This window comes from Vombatus ursinus, unplaced genomic scaffold (assembly GCF_900497805.2).
Source record: "Vombatus ursinus unplaced genomic scaffold, bare-nosed wombat genome assembly UNPS02014817.1, whole genome shotgun sequence".
In the NCBI taxonomy this organism is placed as follows: domain Eukaryota; kingdom Metazoa; phylum Chordata; class Mammalia; order Diprotodontia; family Vombatidae; genus Vombatus; species Vombatus ursinus.
The window spans coordinates 5,946,495-5,960,991 of NW_020954595.1; the positions used below are offsets into that span (position 1 = coordinate 5,946,495).

The following is a 14,497-nucleotide window of genomic DNA, read 5'->3' on the forward strand; positions in this document are numbered from 1 at the left end:
ATTTTCACCTTGATGTATTGTACAAACTATTCTACTTTTCTTCCGTTTCAAGATTGATTTTCTTGAGCTCTCGTTATTGGAAAAACCTCAGACATCCAATAGATACCTGGGTGTCACTTTCTTTGAAAGCAATTTACAACAGTGGCATCTCATCCCTTTATGTTTACACCCAGCCCCATAGGGATCCTGGGAGGAAGGGGGAAGAGGCCTCTTGCCAACATAAGCAATAAGTGCATGCTCTATAAACACAGCTGGGAAGAGTAAAGCAATGACCCCTGCATGGCTCCTAGGCAGCCTGGTACAAGACTGTGGCATAACATGATAAGAGGTTGGATTCAGCATGGTTAATCTTGGCTCCACATTTAAATCCAATGCAATGGTTCGGTGGCCTGGGTCACCAGCTCAGTCTCATGTGCAGTGAGTCACAATGGGAGACAGTTGATTCCTTACTGGTTATCCTGACTCATTCACTGGGGCAGCAATTGGGATCCTCACTGGAGTTCTCGTCTTGTATTACATGTAAGACTGCAATGAGCTAAATAGCTTCCCCAAAGTGCAACCGAATATCCCACACTGGTAAGAACAGGATGGAGATTGGTCTAGCTTGGCTTGGCCACATGAGTGGCTGTCCTTAGTTCTGGGCTTTCAATGACCCAAGGTCTACTTCCCCCTTCATCTCCTTGATTCAAAGACCTGGGCAACATTGGCCGAGCCACTCAAGATCTGAAACACGACTTTCTCACCTTTAAAATGGGAATAATCAATATGCCCTATCTACCTTACTGAGTTATTGTGAGAATAAAATACAATAGTGTGATATTTGTGAGTCAATCAACAAGCATTTATGTAGTATAAAATATACATGATTACAAGTCAATTAACATTTATTAAGCACCTACTATGTGCCAGGCACTGTGCTAAGCATAGGGGCACAAAGAAAGGCAAAAAACACTCCATGTCTATAAGGAACTCACATGATGAGGAAAACAACACACAAATAACTTCTCTGTACAAGGCATACACATATGTATGTATGCATGTATGAATGTGTTTTATATATATATATAGAGAGAGAGAGACAGAGACAGAGAGAGAGAGAAGATGGAAGGTAATCTCAAAGGGGAAGGCATTAGAAGATACAAGGTAATGATAATAACTGATATTTGTATGTGGATTCAATTGTAAGAGAGGTAGCAGGGCATTGTAGATGGCATGCTGGGCTTGGAGTTAGGAAATCTGGGGCTCAAATTCTGCCTCAGACATTCATTAGTTGTTTGACCCTGGGTAAGTCACTTCTTTTACCCTCAGTTTCTTCATGTGTAAAGTGGGGCCAGTAATAGCACCATGCTTGTAGAAATGTTGCACACACAAAAAATGGGAAAGTACTATGACCCTTTAGATACTCTATAAATGTCAGCAATTACTGTTCTAGATATCATCATCTTTATTTTACGTATAAAGAAACTGAGCCTTCGAGAGAGGAAGGGGTTTGACTATGATGAGTCACACAACCAGCAAGTGTCAAGGAGGGATTTCAGTCCAGGTTTCTCCTAGCTCCAAGCCCAGGGCTCCTTCCATGATGTATGCACTGCCCCCTGTGAGGGGTTCTGGCCACACTAGTTGATTATTGTTCTTTTTTCTCTAACTTTTATTTCCCATTCATTAAGAAGGGTGATCCAGCTTCCCACGGCTCACTTGGGAGTGGTCTTAAACTTCCCTCCTCCAGACTGGTCTCAGAACCAGGGCCTCCTTGAGGATTTGTCCACAAGCATACTTGCTTTTTCCTGACTTCCGTGGGCTCCGTGCTTTCTTTCATTTTCATTTACCCTAAATAACTGGCATCACAAAACTTTCCTTTCCTCAATTCACGCAGACAATCCTCACTAATGTGCCTGATAGGCTAGTTGTGATGGCTGGGACCAAATGCTAGAAGCCTATTTTCCCTTCCCACTTAAAGCTTCTAAGAAGTACAGTTAGATAGTGAGCAAAGGGAAGATAGGAGGATGCCAGAATTCAGCTCAGTTGAGCCCATCTTGGCTGTTGCCTCTTTATTCTACTTATTGCATGTGCATCTTTCCCCTGCACCTGAATCAGAAGCTCCTTAAGTTCAGGGGACCTGTCCTGCATCCTGGACAAGCTCTGCACACATGTGGAAGGAGCCTGGGTCTGGGCTCAGGAGACTGTGGGACCATGGGCAAGTCACTGAATCTCTCAGAGCCTCAGTATCCTCCTCTAAGTATTTGCACTATTTTACGGGTTGGGATAAGAAACTGCTTTGTAAACCTTAAGGTGCAAAAGAAACAGTCGTCCCCAATCGTGATCTTTGCAGCTCCCATCAGCACTCGGTCCCCCTCATCTGGCTCAATACACTCAATTGCTGTTGCTGTTCTTCGTCCTTCGTTTTTGAAGAGAACCAACATCACCGTGCGAAGTCTTGACTCGTGCATGAATGGGATTGAAGCGAGGCAGAGACGCACAAAGCAGCCAGCCTCACCTTCTCTTCCAGGGTCTTCGAAAGTCCAGTGGTAGCATGACAGTCAGGCCAAGTGGTGATGGCTCGGGATACAATTACATCATATTCAACAAATGCTTGCCTAGAAAATTCCCAGCCTGGCAGAGAGGGCCTGTTTACCAGCCATTCCAAGTGAATGGGAGCTCCTTAAAGCCAGTGACTTTTTTTTTTCATCTTTGAATTCGTGGTGTTTACTTAGTGTAGTGCTCACAGGCAGTTCTTAATCAATTACTTCAGAGTTACTTTGTATATACTTATTTATACCCATGTTGTACCCCCCATAGAATGTAACCTTCTAGGTAGGGAAAGGATTTCCTCTAATGATAGGCTGTGGGGTTACACAGACAATGAACTAGCATCATGAAGTATAGACCCTGGAAACATTCGAGGTGTCAGGACTCTGCTGGGAATTGAAAGGCAAGTGTCAAACGGGCTTGGCCTCCAGGATCTTACTTTCTAAGGAGAAGACCACATGGACATCTCAAAGGAAATATAGCACATATGCACAATGCTAATACTATTATGCTCGAAGGTTTGCAAAGCGATTTACGCATTTGATCCTCACAGCAGCTCTCGGAGGTGGGTGCCATGGCTATCCCATCTGTTGTTGCTGTTCAGTCATGTGCAACTCATCGTGACCCCATTTGGGATTTACTGTTACTTCCAGGTTCTCCATTTACCATCACCGGGCAGTCTTTCCTCCTTTGAAGTCTACTCAATCAACATTTTCTACCCATCTGATTTACAGAGGCTGTAGCATACTAACGCCCAGTCATCTTCCTCCTTTCTTGAGGAGTCCAGCATCTGGCTCGCTACCTTCCTCTCTCTGACTCTTGTCCCTGCACTGACAAAGATGCCTCCTCAAACTCCCAGGTCCTCAAGCTCATTCATTCCACCTCAGTCACAGGCTAGTTCTCACCACGACCCCCAGGGCTTCCGCTTGCCGAACTTTGCTATCTCCTTTTTGAGCATTACCTCCTCTCCCTGTGCCCACCCAGTTTTCTCCACCCTCAGAGGGGCTTCCAGTCTGCACTGGAGCCTCAGGCCGGCAGTTATCATCCTCTGCTCCGGGATCCCTGGCCCCTCGTGCCCAATCTCAGCACCGGTCAGCCTCAGCACGTGCCTCCCCCCTTCATTCCGCCTCTCCCTGTGCCCACCCAGTTTTCTCCACCCTCAGAGGGGCCTCCAGTCGGCACTGGAGCCTCAGGCCCGCAGTTATCATCGTCTGCTCCGGGATCCCTGGCCCCTCGTGCCCAATCTCAGCGCCGATCAGCCTCAGCACGTGCCTCCCCCCCTCCTCCCCTTGCCCAGTGGGTACATCACAAAGTGCTCTTAGCTGACCTCGCCACGGCAGGAAGGTCCTTCTCTTCCTCCCTGAACGATTCCCGTGCCATCCTCCACAAAAGCCAGGCCAGTCTGCTCCCCTCCCGGTGCCTCGCGCAGTTATCCCAAGTCTCTTTGCCTGACTTTGTTCAGAAAACGGACCCAGTCTTCTTCCATCCCGCGCATCTCCTAGCCCCTCGATGATCTCATCTCCCCAGCTGTTTCCCCCAGCGTTAACACGTAAAGAAACTGTTGGAGAGCCGTGTAGGCGCCTTGCCCACAGTCCCAGCAGGATTTGAACTCGAGTCTTTCTGAAGGGTGAGCGTTGGGGCTGACAGCTGGTCCCCCCATGCTCACTTTACAAATGGGGACACTGAGGCTCAGAGGTCGAGAGGCTTGTGCCAAGATGAGCTGCTGAGGATTGAACCCAGGTCAAGGAGAATCCCGGGGCCCCGGGGCTTCCACCCACCCCCTACGCATCTGCCCAGCCAGCTCCACACCGCCCCCTGTCGGCTCCCAGGCGATCCGGGCAGCCCTGCTCATCCCACCCACACACTTGCTCTCGCTTCTCTCATTGGTCACTTCGGAGATTGACCGATTGTAGAAGCAGCCACTCGCTTGGCGGCCGTCCAGGTTCGCTCCGCCCCACGGCGGCATCACCCCCCCAGGGAGCCTGGCGTCGCGCTGACGTCACCGCGGACGGGTGACGTCACGGCGCACTGACGTCGGTCCCCCCCTCCCGGCTCGCGGAGAAGCCGGCTCTGCCTGAGACCGAGCTGGGGTCCCGGGGCCTCCTGCGCCGGAGGCACAGGCCGCGTCCAGTCCGCCTGCCCGCCCCCGGCCCCGGCCGAGCGTCCGCCGGCCCTCGGGGAGACGGCCCGGCGCTGGCCCGATGAGGTAGGGCGGGGGGCGGGGACGGGGCGGCGGCTCCGTGCCCATTGCGCAGACGGGCACACTGAGTCTGGGGCGGGGGGCGGGGCGGGGCGAGTGGGTTCAGGGCTCCTGGCCGGTCCCCGCGGTGCCGTGGTCCTAATGGAAACGCCCCTGCCTCAGTTTCCCCACTCTGCTGCAGGTGGACCTTCCGAGCTCCCTGTGCCTCAGTTTCCCTAAGCTGCCCATCGCTTTCGGGGTGTTTGTGTGTGTGTGGGGGGGGGTTTCTTTAATCCGCCGCCGGGTGTTTGCCTCTTGCAGGCTTGACGCTTCTCTTGCCATCCCCAAGCTTCGGAGTCCGAGGACCCGCTTCACGTCCTGTCCCTTCCTGCCCCTGTGACCTCCGCCGGTCCCTGCACCGCTCTGGGCCTCAGTTTACCCCCCAGCCCTCCCGTAGCCGCTCCTGGTGTCCCTTTGGTGGGTGGACAGGGCAGTGACCCTTCCCAGGGTGATTCCAGCCGGTGAGGGCGTGACCCAGGACCTGGACGCGCCCCTGCCCAGGCCCACCTGCCCTTCTGCTGCCCGCCTGGCCCTGGGGGGTGGTCCAGAGACCAGTCCGTGTGGCCACTGGCCTTGTGTCCGCCTCCACCGTAGGGTCGGTCCGGGTGCGGCCACGTCCAGTCACCACCAAGTGGGGTCTCCTGGAGACTGAGCCCTGGATGGTTCCGCTGGGAGCCCCGGACCGGCCTGTTGCTTACTGGACAGCGCTGCTTAGGTTTTGGAATCTTGGGTCGAAACCTGGACTCTTCTCTTTGTTTCCCAGGTGAATTCCATGAATTCTCCCCGAGGACAGGGTCCAGTTTTCAGCAAATCCTTCCTTCCTCTCTCTGTCTCTCTCCTCCTCTCCCCTCCCCTCTTTTGTCTTTCCTTCTCTCTCTGTCTCTCACAGACACACAATCGCACACACACTTTCTGAAACGTGACAAAGTCAGGTAGTGACAATTGTTCACTTTGGCTTTTTTGGCTCTTTGTATAAATAAATCCCAGAAGGACAAGGTGTATGTATCAATTGATACAAAGATAAGCTGAAGTAAGTTTTTATCTGACTTTCATCCTTCTGTACACTTACTTTTCCTTATGGATAAAAAAAAATGCCTTCTGTCAACTGCCACAGCTTGGTCCTTTGAGATCTTCTTAAATTCTGGTCCTTCTTGTGCTAAAATATAAGGACCCCAGTGTCTGATTTATTCCAGTTGCTAGATTTAGAATAAATGGTTTAGACTTTTTCTAGCAAAGGTCTTTATAAAATGGCCAAGCTAATCCCTTCATCCCTATTTCACTTTTAAAATTGTCTTCTCCCCTCAACCTCAGGTCCCCCCACCCTTGTTTCTTTACTTGGCTAAGGCCTCCATGCTGTTCATCTCTTTTCGCCCCAACGCTTGAACTCCCCTAACTGTCCGGCGCTTAGCACGAAGCCTGGCGCCTAGGAAATGCTCACTGACCTGGCTGCCCTCGGGGTCCTCTCCTTCTGGATTTCCTTTGGCCATTCTGCACTTTGCTTCCAGTCCGTGGGCATCCCCAAATCCGGCAGGCACCGTCTTTGGAGGCAGAGCAGAGATTCCCACATCTCATCCCAGCAGCGAGCATCACTCACGCCCTCTTCGTTTCACCTTGTGCTTCTCCTCCCATAAGTCTTTCGTGGGGTGTGCACCCAGTGTGTTGGGAAGCTAACATTCTCAGTGGAGCCTGTGGGTTGCTTGGCATTGGTGGGGTTGACGTGGTAGGATGTGGCACCTGCTTATCTCTTTTGGGTGAGGAAGGTGCAGAGGTGAGGTGGTGCACCTGGGAGGCTCAGCAGTGGTGGGGTGACTTGCTCTGTTCTGGACACGGAGGCTTTGAGATGCCTCGTGAACTGTGCAGGCAGCCACTGGGGATGTGAGGCCAGACAGAGAGCTGGGGTTTCTCTGCGCAGCAGTGATGGGGATGGCAGAACCCCTAGTTGTGGGGTAGAAAGGGGAGAGAAGGAACATCATCTCTTTTTCCAGTCCCCCTCTCTTACTCCCTCGTGGCACTCCCTCCTTTGAACCCCCAGCATTGTCCTGACTCTCTTAGAGCCCTCGGGCTGTTCTGCCTTCTAAGAGAACCCTTCTTGTGTTTGCTTTGTCTCCCTCACTAGACCATGAACCCTTGAGGTGGGGGAAGTGAGTGTGTCTCTGGCACAGCCCTCAGTCCCCCTACTGGTTCTATGAGCACAACGATGTGGGTATTCTACCTGGGGTAGGTAGGACCTGCCCCCTCCATGCGTTTTTCATCCTGTGTGATTCCTGTCCTGCTGGGGGGTTCATTCACATTGTGGGGCCTTCTGCAGTGGGCCCCAGAATTCCATCCACCTCGGGGTCCTCATCCTGGTCTACTTCACCTCCTTCATGCTGCTCTTTATTACGCTTTGGTGACATGCTTCCTGGTTGGTCGTGTGCCCACTTACCAAGGGTCTCTTCCATTGCCCATCGAGTGGTCTTTGGAGACCGTGATAGTTTCTGACTTGCATCGCTGGAAGAATATTGTGGTTAAAAGGCTGGACCTTGGTATTGGCGAAGTGCTCCGATCCAATGACTTGCCTACGGTCACACAGCTTGTCAGTTCTGGAGCTGGGGCGCAAACTCAGGACCTCTGACTTGAGTAGTTCTCAAAGTCACTTGCTGGCCAGGCCAGGTCCTGAATCCCCTGAAGTGGTCACTTTCTTCACATTTGCACCCCATGATTTCTTTGGGCTGGAACCAATGACCATGTTTGACATAATCATAACGCGGAATTTGAATACATGTGACCATTTCACAGGATTCAGTTTGCACGAGTTGGGATCAAGCCATCGATAGCTCCGGCGGTCACGGTCGGGACAGTGGAATCACCGAGGTAGTGGGGAGTTTGTTCATTCAGTGATGAATGACGGAAATCTGATCTTGTCATTAATAATCATCTTCCCAAAGGGACGAGATTTCATCCTTAAGGCCGGGAAGAAATTTACAATTTGAAACAAAGTGATTCTTATTCTTTCAGCTCGGTGCTCAAGATGCCGACGTTGATTTGGTAACTGTTGTTTCTCAAGATTGAGAACATTCAGGAAGGCAGCAACAAATTCATAGAATGTTAGAGCTTGGGGGGACCTTTGACTGTATTTGGGCAAACCCTCAGTTTAGACAGATGAGGAAAGTGAAACGACTCCCCTAAAGCCCGGGAGCAGAGAAGACTCTTCGCTTTCTCCTTCAGGACCTTGCTGTCCAGTTTGAGAGGAGCCACGTTCGACTTTTATACACATGACTACTTTCCTATTCTCTTTCCAGTTAACCCTGTGACCCGGGGAGCACAATGAAGATCTTGGGCTTTAAAGATGATAATTTTGGTGATTTTCCTTTTTTCTCTCCTTTTTGGATTGAATTTTCCGAACATAGGTTAGTTTTTATAGGCATTTTAGAAACAACTCAGCTTTATAAATTCTATTTTTCTAAATTTTCTATCTCATTGATTTCTGGCCTTAACTCTATTTTGTTGCTGTTGTTCAGTTGTTTTCCAGTCGTGTCTGACTCTTCATGACCCCATTTGGGATTTTCTTGGCAAAGATACTGGAGTGGTTTGCCATTTCCTTCTCCAGCTCATTTTACAGACGAGAAAACTGAGGCAGACAGGGTAAAGTGACTTGCCCAGGGTCACACAGCTATTTGAACTCAAGAAGATGAGTCTTCCTGACTTCAGGCCAGGCACTCCGTCTACTGTGCCCCCTAGCTGCCCCTAATTCTTTTTTACTCTCTTATCTTTTCTTTCATTTTGATTCATATCTTTTATTTTCACATCAGTTTCATTTCTAAATATATGTTTCCTCCCTCCTCTCTTCAGTGGGCCGTGTCTTGTTAAAAAAATAAAAATAAAGAGAGAGAGGGAGAAAAATGGAGATCAGCTCGGCATAACTCACTGACTTCAGTCGTGTATGACAGGATATGAAGTCAGCCCCTCAGCTCTCCCGTGAGAGGAGGGAGATGCATGTTTTCATCTTTGGGGGGCGGAGGGGAGGGAAAGAGTAATCAGCTGGGTCATAACGAAATAGCATTGAGTTCTTTCCATTTATGTCTTTGTTATTCTGTGCATCGTTTGTGGATTTTATTAGCTTCACCCTGCATCAGGTCCAGAAGAGAAATGGATTCCCTGGGGAGACTGTTTGCTCTTCTGTCTTATTAATAGAACTGTTCATTGTCACGAATTGGATCGCAATAGTTGTCTTGGTATTGTTATTTGCATTTTTAAAATTTTCCCAATATTTTAAACCCAATTATTTACTTGTCTTTGTTTCTGTGTAACCTTTTTTCTCATGTTATTATCAAATATTATTACAGTTTAGTTTGAAATAATAAGTTTGATTTCTGCCTTGGTAAATTTTTGTGAATTCTCTGTTTGAAAAAAATATGTTTCTTGCCTTCTTGATTCTGGTCTTCACACAATTCTTCCAGCTTGCCGAATAAGTTCATTTCTTTGTCATTATTGTGTGTTTTTTCAATTTCCCATGTTTTGATACGGTGGTATTAAAGTGTCTTATTATTTCATTTTTGCCTAGTACTTTTTATGTTATTCTTTTATCAATTAATAATCATTATAATAAATATAGATAATAAATGTTATAATAATTATTAATTTAATTGCTGAATTGTTTGGTGGAGATGTATTATAATTGTTAGATATTCATTTAATGTTTCTTTTAAGCATCACATGATTTCCTTGATAGGATATAGTTGCTACCCCTTTTATTTGCATAGGATATTTTGGACTAGCCTCTTAGTTTTGAGTTATGTTCAGACATAGGCCATGTATGGGTAAGACAAGGGATCTATGGGAAAGGGTTAGTCTGAAACATCTCTGTGGGCTGTAGCAGGTAAAAATAGTGATCGGGTCACACGTCTATTGTAGGAAAAAAAGGAAAAGGCTAATGAGTCATCAGAAATCATGCCTTTGTGCCGTTAGGCTAACGGAAGCTGCTGAGTGACGCAGTGGGCAGTGTGTACCTGGGAGTTAGAAAGACTGGAGCAGAATCCTGCCACGTGACCCTGGGCGTGTCACCTGCCCACGGGCATTTCACGTTTCCTCTTTACACAGTAGGGGTGATGACAGCTTCCTTCCAGGGTTGTTGTGAGGGGCAGATGAGGTGACATGTGGCAAATGCTTTTGCAAACCTTGAAGCGTTTCACCAGTTCTAGTATCACGGTGCCAGCCCCTCTCGGTAGGCGGGGTGAGAGCAACCTTTCAGTAGAGAACAATGAAATTCCTTTCTGCTTGTCCTTAGAAAGTTGTGAGTCTTCATTCCAGAGATATTCACTGGCGTAGCAGCAAACATGACTTCCTCGGTGAAGGAGCCAGCGCCTCGAGCTGCACTTTGTCATGTGTGTAACGTCCTCGTTTTGCAGTGGGGAAGGACTGTGTGCTAGTTGGCAGCAGGGCCCAGAGAGGAAAATGTCACCTGGATTTCTGTTCTGTGAACTCGTTCAGAATTTCCAGTGCATGTTGAGGGAGGCTAGAGTTAGCCACAGGGCAGCTGTGTGATCCTGGGCAAGTCACTTCACCCTGTTTGCCTCAGTTTCCTCATCTGTCCAGTGAGCTGGAGAAGGAGACGGCAAACCAGTCCAATGCCTCTGCCAAGAAAATCCCACCTGGAGTCACGAAGAATCAGACATGAGTGAAAACGACTGAACGATGACGACAGAGGGAGCCGCGTTCAACAGCGATGACAAAAGGAATCTGGTGGCAGGGGACGGAGCAATCCCTGGCCAGACTGAAATCCAAACCCAGTTCCTTCTCTGATTCCCCCTTAACGCTTCTACCTCCTCTGTTGGTTTTCTCCACTTCTGGTGCGTGGTGTGTTTGTGCAGAGCTGCTTACGTGGCTTAGCACAGTGCTTGGCACATAGGGGACACTAGTGGACTTGACTCGTAAGCCTGTGTCAGGTCAGCAGGCACTCACTGAGTGCTTCTCACATGCCAGACGCTGTGCCAAGGGCTGGGAATCCTGTCCTTGAGTGGCTTCCATTCTGTTGGGGGCAGACCACCCATAAAAGGAGCTGAGATTGGTGGGGGTGGGGTGGTGACTAGAGATGAAGATACCAGGCCTGGAGCTTTGAAGAGGAAGGCCGGGAGAGCTCTGAGTGCAGCTTGGCCAGAGTGGAATGAAGCTGTGGCTGGCCCGGGCCTCTGAGTCCTTCAGGGGGAGTCAGCCAGCCAGAGGGGGAGGCCATGGAGGAGTGCCATCACACTAAGCCCCCTGGGAGGTCGGTCTCTCTTCTTTCACGGTGACATTGCTCACCTGCCTGGAAAGGTTCCTTTTTATAGACGCCGTTGAGGCTCCCCGTTGAAAAGTTTGCTTGGGTCTGCAAGAACACAGTTATTACGAGTACAGATCTCTCGGGGGCCATGGCGGGAGTCAGTGTCATCAAGGCCGAGGGCAGTCTGCGTTCTGGCTCAGGGACAGCCAGGGCCCAGAGGCGTGTGGCCCAGGGGGCTTGAGCAGGAGTTTCTTACTTCCTGTTACCTTTGAGGATAGCCAGTGTGGTGAGCCCCAGCTGAGAAAATTATGGCCCAGGAACTTCTGGCAGCTGAGTTCGAATTCAGGCCTTCAGTCGGCTTATCAACAAGCCAGTGTCTGCCACGTGCCAGGCCCTGGGGAGGGCCCTGGGGAGGGCCCTGCGGAGACAAAGAATTTAAAATGAGCCTTGCTTTTGAGAGATGGCATTCTCTCTGGGAAGACGTGTAGCTGCTAGGTAAATACAGAATGTACTATGTGAATTCAAGGTAGTTTTCAAGGTGGGTGTGGCAAAGGAGTTGAGTTTCAAAAGAAGCCAGAGATTCTAGGAAGTAGAAATAGGGTTGGAGACCACCTGGGCCCAGGAGTGCTGGGGGAGGTGGGTTTAGAGGAATGTCAGGTATGAGGAATTCTAAGTAGGCACTCTTGGTTGGAGAAATGTATAATAATCCTGGGAATGTCAGCAGAACCAAATTGTCAAGCGCTTTAAGTGACCCCCCCCCCCAAAAAGGTTACATTTTATCTTAGAGGCAGAAGGAGCCAGTGTGACTTTCTGAGCAGGACCTGTGGTTATAGCATGTCCCTTGGTCAGTTTTGTGGAGAGAAAGGGGCGACACTTGGGACAGGGAGATAGATTTAGGAAGGTTTTGCATCATTCCAGCTGAGAGATGATGAGTGCCTGGACCATAGTGGTCATCTTTGTGAATGGAGATGAGTAGGGGGGAGAAGCATTGTGGTTACGCCTTGGAATGATCAAGGCTTGGCAGCTAATTGGACATGGGAGCAAGTGAGAGGGAGGAGCTGAGGATGTTACCAAGGTCTCAAATCTCGGGACTGGACAGATGAGGGAATCCTTAAAGGAAAGAGGGACAGGGCTTGGGCTCTGGGGAAGGTGGTCAGCCTCCGGAGGAAAAGCAAACTTGGGATACTTGGTTTCTATTGAGATCGGGAAACTGTCATCACTGTCCAGGATGGAGAGGGGCTGCCGTGCCTGAAAGTCAATATGCAATTGTCACCAATGCTTTTATTGAAAAAAATTATATTCAGTGAAGCGTCATTGTTTTTAACTTGCACACACTCAGTGAGATCAGGGGATCACAGAGGTCTGTCGTTGGAGGGGACTTCAGAGACCTTTTCTAAGCCAGGCCCCTCATTTTATCGCTGAGGAAATTGGAGCCCAGGGAGCTCAAGTGACTTGTCTGAGGTCACACACACATTTAAGTCTTTTGTCACTTCCATTTTGGAGCTCCTCAGGGCCTTAAAGATGCCGCTTCAATGCCTCTTCCCACACTCCGATGGCCCCTTCCCCATGGTCTTTGCCCATCTCCTCCTCCTCTCCCAGCTGTTAGTGCTCACTCCCACTGTGGCTGTGGGTTCATTTGAATTGATTTTGCACTTACTTCTATGTGCATATGTTGTTTTGCCCTGACGGAGGGCAGGGCCTCTCTAATTTTTCTGTCTTTGTACCCCAGCACAGAGTAGGGGTTTAATTAATGCTTGGTGAGTTGTGTTGAATTTTGTGTGCGCGGGTATTCCTGTGAACATAGTACATCCAGATGGGATTTTCCATAATAAGCTTTTTCCCAGAGGCTGAGTGAGAATTGCCATGACTATTATTTCACCGGAGGATGGAGAGCAGAGCAGAGAGGACAGGAAATATTCTGCAGTGGGGCCGAAGACCTTTGGAGACCTGGCTGATTCCCTGCGTGTCGTTCGGAGGGCAGGTGATCTGTCTTCTTCTGACTCGGATGCATGCGTTGGAGATGGTTATCTCACCGCTGGACTAAGTGTGTACTTAGGACCTCTTGATAGGACAAAGTTTCTGACTTTGGAAATCTTTAACCTGAGCTATGTAAGAATGCCCCTTGGATTGACTAGCACGTGCCGTGCAGGGGTCTGCTGTAGAAAATGAGTGTATGCTGAAAAATTGCAGAGACGTGCGTGTTGATGGGAGAGATCTGGGTGGGAGCTGTGCCTGTTGCCTCGCCTCTTACTCTTCTCCTGCCCCGATTGTACAGAGCAAAGCATTTCGTTGTGGTGGTTCAGTCATTTCAGTTGTGTTGGACCCGTTGTGATCCCGTGGGGGGTTTTCTTGGCAGAGATGCTAGAGGGGTTTGCCCTTTTCTTCTCCAGTTCATTTTACAGATGAGAAAATGGAGGCAAATAGGGGAAGTGACTTGCCCAGGGTCACACTGTAAATGTCTTAGGCCAGATTTGAACTCGGGTTTTTCTGACTCCAAGCCTGATGCTCTGTCCCCTGCACCACTTAGCTGCCCAGGGAGCCATTTTAGACACGGGGATAAGAGTTGGGCTAGAGAGAAGTTAGCGCCGCTTTCTTCATACCTTCACAGGGCTGTCTTACTTGTCTTTATCCTTTTTCCTGATAAAACTATTCAAGATGACATGTTTGCCTCACAGGAATTGAACTTTAAGAGCCATTTGAGAACGATTTCCCTGGCTCTGGTTTACTTTGAGCCAATAGGAATGCCCAGTAACCAGGAAGGAGCCGGCAAACAATGGTCAGTTGCAGCCTTTGTCAACGCACTTTATGGGAAGGCTGGCCCCTTTGCTCCAGTAAACTCCACCCCTCCAGTAAAGACCAGTGAGCTGTAGTGGCACAATTTATAAGGTGTGTACACACACACACACACACACACACACACACACACACGTGTATATATCTATATCTATATATATGTGTTTATACATCTATATCGATATATCTCTATCTAGGGGGAGAGAGAGACAGAGACAGAGAGAGAGGATGACGATGATGATGGTGATGATAAGCTGTTTACCATAATGGATAAGACTCTGACCTTGGAGTCAGGAAGACCTGGGTCCAGATCCCGGCTCTAGCACTTACTGGTTGTGTGTCTCTGGGTAAATTCCTTCACCTGTCTTAGTTTCCTCATCTGTACCATCTTAGTGGCCTTCTGTAGTCCCTGCCAGCTCTCTTCTATAATCCTATTGATTTTTTACTGCTGGAATGGAAAAGTAACGTGGCTTGGGGGCACTGTTGTCTCCCAAAGGAAGAAGAAAGTCCATGAAAAACAGAAGGCATCAGTGATGATGCATTCCATTCCCTAGGTCTCGGGAGGGTTCCAGTGGAGATTTTTTCTGGGTCTCCATCTCCTACCCCTTTGGACAGTCAAGATATCTTAGGAACCTGAAACATTTTGAGAGAGTTTTAGAGATCCTGTCATGTCAGGGACTTTAGGTTAGCTGATTACAGAA

The 14,497-nt window shown here is 49.1% G+C and overlaps 1 protein-coding gene across 3 annotated transcripts in view; it reads left to right on the top strand.

Annotated features, from left to right (window-relative positions):
* The first annotated feature begins 4,656 nt into the window (after window positions 1–4,656).
* Window positions 4,657–14,497, top strand: part of STARD3NL (STARD3 N-terminal like) — a 54,034-nt gene continuing 44,193 nt past the window's right edge. The window contains exon 1 of one of the 3 annotated variants that reach the window (XM_027835776.1): window positions 4,657–4,732. The gene's annotated coding sequence lies outside the window, so the exon portion shown is untranslated. Of the gene's footprint in view, window positions 4,733–8,880; window positions 8,980–14,497 lie in introns of those variants that run through there. The other 2 variants (XM_027835778.1, XM_027835777.1) reach the window with 2 other exon arrangements.